Source organism: Artemia sp. Qi Xiang Cuo, chromosome 3 (genome assembly GCF_049724085.1).
Source record: "Artemia sp. Qi Xiang Cuo chromosome 3, ASM4972408v1, whole genome shotgun sequence".
NCBI classification, from domain to species: Eukaryota; Metazoa; Arthropoda; class Branchiopoda; order Anostraca; family Artemiidae; genus Artemia; species Artemia sp. Qi Xiang Cuo.
Window position 1 is genome coordinate 85095959 of NC_142796.1, and position 8009 is coordinate 85103967.

General features: G+C 35.0%; 1 pseudogene; it reads left to right on the forward strand.

Moving 5' to 3' along the window:
• The first annotated feature begins 1405 nt into the window (after positions 1-1405).
• LOC148954675 (uncharacterized) lies at positions 1406-6067 on the forward strand (annotated as a pseudogene).
• The last annotated feature ends 1942 nt before the right edge of the window (positions 6068-8009 follow it).

The following is an 8009-nucleotide window of genomic DNA, read 5'->3' on the forward strand; positions in this document are numbered from 1 at the left end:
GAATTATTTTAGATCTGTCACTAACTCTTCTCAAAAATGAAATCTTCATTCACTTCCAAAGTGTCACACACTTCTTCCTTCTTTTCAATATCTTTTCCTGTAACTTCATCATGGTTTAGCACATTTTCTGCCCAACACTCTTTAACTTTTTCCTTAACACTAATTGTGGCCTGTTCCTATCTTTAACTGGGAAAAGTCCAAATTGTCTGTTCTACTTCAGTTTTTTAATGTGTCAGTACAATATTTTATTCTGTGCAGTCTGGCTAAATCTTCCAGATCTCAAGCAATTTTATCCATGGCCAATGACTTCAAACCTCCATAATTAATATTTTAATGTGCTGCCGACATTCCTTACATTCCGCTTAATCTCTATATCTTTTCCTGTAACTTCTTCATGGTTTAGCACGTTTTCAAAATGTTTTGCCCATCTCTCTTTAACTCTTTCCTTAACATTAATTGTGGCCAATTCTTATCTTTAACTGGGGAAAGTCCGGATTGTCTGCTCCCCCTCAGTTTTTAAATGTGTCAGTACAATATTTTATTTTGTCAGTATGGCTGAATCTTCCAGATCCTCAACAATTTTATCCACCACCAACAACTTCAAACCTCCATAACCAATATTTTAATTTGCCACCCACATTCCTTACACTCCTCTTATTTTTCCAAACTTATGCTATCTGATATAATATAATTTGCCCACTGTTAGTTTCTATGTGTTTTTATATTGTAAATTTTTTTGTCACTTAATTTCACAAACAATTATCCAGTTTCAAGAATTTTCTCAAGTTTTTTTTCCAACTTTGGAGTCTTTGAACTTTCTTGTTAATGGTGAACTTCTATTCAATTCGATTCTTCTGACAGGAACACTGGGTCTAGGAGATTTCTCCCTGAAAAAATCCCCTCCGTAGGATATCGCCCCCCCCCCCCCCGAAATTTCCCCCAGTAGGAGATTCCGACCCTCCTACCTCCACAAGGTCTGTGAGACCTTGAAACTGAAATTGAAATCTCTTACTTTAATCTCTTGATCTGCTTAATTAAATCCCATAATTAATGTATCATAACAGTTAGTACATAAAGTTTAGTAAAATAATAGAATATTTCAAACCACTCGTGGAATGGACAAGATTGCCTTTGAAGAGTTCGTTTACACGACACAGAAAGACTCAGCGGCTGGAGTGGTCAGTTTCGAATGTGAGTTGAGACGACTGACAAAGGAAAGGCAAGGTGAGTGCAAGGCAAAGATCAAGGTGAAGGATAGTGCTTTGGTTGGATGTTTTAACGAGCATTCACATGCTCCCAACCAGACTAACTTTCAAATACAGGAACTTCGCAACCAGATGAAGAGGAAAGCAGCAGAGACGCTTGAAACCCCGCAGCAGATTCTAACCCAGTCTTTGGTCAACATATGAAGGTAAGTGTCTTACAATTTCTTCCAACTATTTCTGCAACATGCTCAGAGCTTGGAACAGATGCACACTCGTCATACTTTGAGTTTTTTTTCAACCTTTCTTCTGGAAGCAATCTAACATCTGGTTCATCCTGATTCTGATCTAAGCCAATTAACGACAGTTCTAATGTCAAATGTAGTGTTCTTCTATATTCAAATCCGTTCTTTTCGATTTCACTAAACGCAGTAGTTGCCCTATTTAGGTTTTATTTTTTTTTAATGTGTAATATCCTATCCCATCCACATAAGCAATAACATGTGACAAATAATTTTTTGTAAATATTCCGAGTAAAACACAAGACGCACGCTACTCCTTTAAGTCTCATTTGACGAATGGAGGTCCAACATCAGTATTATCTGATTTCGAGTTGGGCGTGCAGAATCCCTTCAGGAAAGGCTTTCCAGCCACTGAAGTGAAGGGCTGTTTTTTCCACTTAAGCCAGAGTATCTACAGGAAAGTACCAAACCTTGGCCTTCAGAAGAGGTATAAAGACAATGATGAATTTGCAGAATCCATTCAAATTCTAGCTGCTCTTGCATTCGTTTCCTTTTCGGAAGTACATTCTGGATTCACAGCTGTCGTAACAAAACTTACTGACAATATGTTTGGGCCGATCATGACCTACTTTGAAGATAACTACATTGATAGAATGCGTGGAAGTAGGAGAGTACCTTGCAACTTTCCGTAGCATGTCGTGAATATGTTCGACCGATCGAAAGATGAAATCCCCAGGACAAACAACAATGTTGAGGGTTATCATAGAAGATCACAGTCTTCAGTTTTGGCTCATCACCCCTACCTTTGGAAGTTCTTGAACATCCTCAAGCGCAAACAAGCACTTAACAGGGTGGTTGTGACTCAAGCAAATGCAGGACAATCCAGTGAACTAATCTAAGACAAGAAGTCTATGTGGATTTCAATGCCAGAAGTCTACGACAGATGGGAAACTACGGGAACGTTGGGACGCTCCGTTGGGATTACCTGAGGCTTATTGCAAGAAATATTAGTTTTGAAGTGTAGCGTCTTAATTGTGTGTATTACCGTGTATAACAAACTATTTACTTGACAATTAAAAAGTGTACTCCACTCGCTCTTACATTTTAGGCCGCCAAGAAAAAGAAAAATTTTGCAACAACCCTCAAAGTGGCACCAGCCCTCAAAGTGGTATTTTGTTCATTACAATATGTATATATAAATAAAAACTCCATATGGCTAAAAGCTGCTCAGTCGTTGAAATTGTGTTTTCAAAACTTAAGAGTCAAAGTAAAGTAGAATCCGAAATAAGGAAAGAATTTTTACTTCAAAATCCACTTTCTGTTCCGGACAGGAAATGTCTTCATTATATTCGTGTAAGCTCCAAAAAAAAGGAAAGAATTAGAAATAAGTGGTCCTTTCCTTCTCCCAAGGAAGGTATTGGGTATGAGGTTTTTCTTTAGATCTGGCCCAGAGCCAGATTTAGTTTTTTGTTAGGGAGTAGGGGAGGCTAATGTGTATTTCACCGCCCCTGGCACACTGTCAGTATTAAAAATATTACAATTCACCACCCCTGGCACACTGTCAGTATTATATATATTACAATTTCCATTTAGAGTGAAAGTTAAATGTATTTCCCAAGGAGAAATGTTGATATTTATTAAATATATGTTACGTGTTAAAAGTGCTGGTTTTATCACCTCACAGTTTATTTCAACAACTTTTGAAAGATGCATAATATTATATATTGAAAAAAAACTTTACTCTCTTATATATAGCCAAAGCTTAACCTGTTTAAATTAAAGTGCGTTAGGTTGATAGAATGTGAATTGTAACATTTACGAATTATATATTTACATTTTAGAATTATAGTATAAAACACAACAGTGTAATCAGAAATGTCAAAATCAGAAATGCATCTGTTTTTCTTTTTTACAAACTCAATGTTTTTCAGGAATGAATAAGGATAAAAACACCATTGTAACTTTTGCTTTAAAGTAAAACTTTTCCAGCTTTTCTTCCAGTAAAACAAAAGTCTGGTACCCGGGTCAGGCGATACATAGGCCTAGAGTAGGGACAATACCTTGCTGATTTTGGCACCTAAGATAATTGAATGTATCTAAAATCATGGTGCTAGTTACTAATTTGGGTGATCATGCAAATGGATAAAGTAATGTAGGTAATATGACAGTACATTTGATGGGTACCTCTGGAATGACCTACATGTAAAAACCGTTTTGCTTTGAAAACATTAGTCAATAACGTAAATAAATAAAAAAAAACACGGAATAACTTATTTCGAGGCACTACCCCCCCCCCCCCCACTAAGAGGCGAAAGTGTAAGGAACAATACAAATTTATGTCTTCTACAAAATATTTGTGGTTGCTCCAACTGATATTAATTACAGGGGAAAAAATTCCTAGAGGCCCCTTCCATTGTGATGGTTATGGCAATTAGAAAAAAACTATATTTGAATGCACTTTTCTTCTTTATGCTCATCCTAGGCCTTTTCTAACCCTAAGACCTTCTTCGGAATAATTTAGATTTTGGATCCATCTCCCAAAGCTCCCCTTAGACAACTCAGCTATTTTCCAATTTAGCCAAAAGTCTTTAAATTTGATTTGTTCCATTAGGCAGTAGATTTGTGAAAACTGGTAAGGGGGGTGGCAGTCCTCCCCCCCCCTGGGCAACAAGAAGGCACTAAAACAAAACACACAAAATAGGAAAATGCAAAATATTCCCATTCAAATCTAGGTAAAAACTATGCTTTCGGTAGCCCTTGCTCCCTTTACCCTTTATAATTTTCCTTGCAGTACTCATAAGTAAAAAATATATTTTACAGAGTTTATAAACAGTTGGAAAATTAAAATTAAAAAATTAGTTGAGATCTTTTCCTCCAGACCTTCCTTTTTTTGTGACTTTGTCAAGCAAAAAAGAAACTGAACTATTTTCTAGGCAATTACATCAATACATAATTAAAAAAAATTGCTCACAATTTTTTGTGTTTGTTTCAGCAAAAATTAGAAATATGTTTTGAAAGATAAAAGAAAAACAAATAATAAAGCAAAAAGTTCCCACATCTCTGAAATGCAACACTAAATCTGAAAATTTATGAACTTGACTTCCTGAAATCAGAACCTTCTCTCAAATACTTAGTGCTGTAGATTGATCCTCCTCCATTTTATCTACAATGAAAAGATTGTTTTCTGTAAAAAGATTGATTACATATAATGAAAAAATAGGAGTCAGGATTGATTTTTCAAGCCTTTGTTATTTATTTGCTTTTATTCTGCTTTTTATTCTTGCAACCCATGTTGTCATTTGCATTTTTCATTTGAAGCTATTCAATTGCCAACCCATCAGTGAATGCCTTTATTGGTTTGGGGCTAGAACCACCATATCTTGGTGCACCGTGATTGTCTTTTCATTTTGACGTTACTTGATCAGTTTTATCTGAAAAAGGTGAATGAAAACAAAGCCTTAGTGTGTCTTACAAACATGTTTTTTTTTTTCAGGGAACAGGAATGGCAGTACCTATTATGAACTTTTCGACTTTCCATCCAACCCAGCAAGGTAGAATGCTTGAATTACAAGAATCAAATCCATTTATCTAAATTGGCGCTACCTCCCCTCATCAAAAGTCTGTGGGTTACATTTCCATGAACAAAAACCATCAGCTTTTCCTGCGCACAATGACTTTTGTCCCACGATTTTCCCAGTTCCAGTTGCTGATGAAAGGGGCATACCATCTAATACTGAAGGGAATTTGATTTTAAACGAATCACAAGAAAATTGCAACTTATGTCAGTGTTGTCAAGGTAAAGATGTCAGAATACGTGAGTTAAATTCTGCTGCTTCCAGGTATATAGAAGCAAATAGGTAACTGTCAATAGGAAACTCACAGATGGTGTGTGAGTTGGGCATGTTGAGAGAAAGAATAAAAACTTATGAAGGAGCTATAACAAAGCCTTGTAAAACTGAGCATGTTCTGAATGTCAACATAAAAATGTTGAAAAAGCAATTGATGGAAGAGAAAATGAATGAGGCTGAGCTTGAGAAGAAATTCGCACTGAAGCTTGTTGAACTCGGTGAACTGCAAAAAGAATTTTCCAAGTGTAGGCAGAAAGAAGTGAAAGATCTTAAATTCGATGAGAGAAACATGTATGAACTTAAAAATGAGTAGAAAAACTCAATTCAGCTGAAATTCAAAATTCAAAACTTAAAAGAAAATAAAAAAGTGTTAAAAACAGAAGCATCTAGCTTAAGAGAAACTATCACCATACAGGCTGATAAGTTCAAAAATCTCGAAAAAGAGTATGGCAGCTTTAGTGTCAGACTAATGAGGCAAAATCAGCCGAATTCAAAAAATAAAAAAGTTGGGGAGGTCTCTTTAGGAGATGTCAAAGGGCTAATGAATAGAGTTATTGTTCTACAAAAAATAGGAAAACCAACTCAACAATTACGCAACAGTAAAATTAAACATAATGATGATGTTGATGATGACCTCATGGACGATGTTGTGTTAAGTGAAATTGTGAAATCCAAAATTAAAGGGGATCCATCAGATGATGAAAGTGAAGACAATAGTCACAGTAAAGATAACTTCTTTACTGAACATGTAGATTTGTCGGTTGATGACAACTGAGGTATCAATTTAAGTGACAGTTATGGGTCTGAAAATTTCAACTAATTTTGGTTTCACTTTCCCTGCCTGATTGAATTTAGTAGTTATTTCTATTGTTATTTGTTTTTTTTGTCATTAAATAGTTTCCTGAAAAATATCCCCAAGGGTTGTACTACAATATATAAATTATATTTGTACGTCAGTATTTAATTTTGGGGTATAGGGTGAGATGTTTCGTCCATCAAACGTAATGCACTGAAGGGTAAAGACATGTAAAGAAAAATGCAAGAATAAAAAACTTAACAAAGATGGTAAAACAATTATACAACTATATTTTTGATAATTTTAGTCTATATTTAGAATGTTTAGGATGAAAATATAAAAAAGTTACATTTTCATTTAAGATGAAAATGTAAAAAAAAATGAATATACTCTTATAATACTCCTAAGTACTTTCCCGCTATCCTTGCCTATAAAATGCTCATTTTCCAACAACAAAAAATATTTTGATCATTTGCTGGTGGCAAAAGATCTTTTGCTCTTCTAATTCAATAAAAAATAAAATTCAAGTGTCAAAAATACTTAAGTGGCTTTCACCCTACTTACGAGTCCTAAACGAGTCCTTTCATCTTGGTCTTGTGTAAAAACCCATAAAATTATCATAATCATTGTCAAAGATGACTATGAGCAAATTATTCAAAAATAAAAATGTAGAACGGACATCAAGATGCAAGCTCTGATCAAGCGTGAAATACCTTCTAGGAAAAGTATTTACTTAATTTGAAAATTTGTTAATTGCCTGTGCTGGTATTTCATTTTGTTGCTGCTAAATTGATTTTGCCATGATGTAACATAAGCTTACATGAAGTAAAGTTATAAATAGAGCTAGAGCAGTGCTCGTTCTAGCCTCTCTTATGCCCAGACAAAATCTTGGTTTGCGCCCCCTTCTCCTGTCTCCCACAAAACTTTCAGGCCAAATTATAGCAAAATTTTCATGTATAAAAAAATTATTTTTAATTAATTTATTAACTAATAACTTTTTGTTTGCCTATTTTTTAATTTACTATTGAAATTATTTAATTATCACTAATTTAGTTATTTTAATACTATTATTTCATTATTTAAATGTAATTTGATTTTATCAATTAATAATTTATTAATCATTTTAATTTATTGCACCATCTACTTTATTCTAATGAAAATAGAATTTAAAAAATTACAAAATGATCGTAAACAAGGATTATTCATTGAAAATGTTGTGCCCCTAAAATTTTGGTGCCCGGGGCAAGTACCCCCTCTGTTCACTCCCCTAAAACTTCCTCTGAGCATAAGTCTACTTGGCACTATCTATGTTACTGACAAAATTTGCTCCGTAAGATTACGTAACGTAATGTCCTAATTTATGCAAGTGTGAAAGGATGTAAAGCTTAGTCTGAAAGAGTAATTAACACAATTTCTTTTGTTTTGGAGCCAGTTTTGGCCCAGTGCAATAACTGACTAGAAATACATTGTGGTATCCTTTTTTTCTATGGCCTGCACTTTCTCTGTTCATATCCCTCCCCTTTCAGTGCTCGTGTGGCACTTTCACTGTTTCATGTCAATGTGCAAGTTGTCTGCAAATTCACCATTCCATTTCACTGTTCATGTGTTGTTCACTATTCATGTGGCACTTTCCCTGTTTCATGTCGCTGTTCTCGTGGTCTGCACTTTCTCAGTTCATGTGGTCATGTGGTATTTTCATTGTTCATGTGGTCTGCACTTTATCTATTCATGTGGCCATTGGGCACTTTCACTGTTCATGTGGTCTGAACTATCACTGTTAATGTGGTCACATAGCACTTTCACTGTTTCATGTCACTGTTCACATGGTCTGCCCTTTCTCTGTTCATGTGCTCATGTGGGGCTTTCACTGTTCATGTGGTCTGCACTTTCTCTGTTTTTATCTCATCTTTTCCAGTTCTTG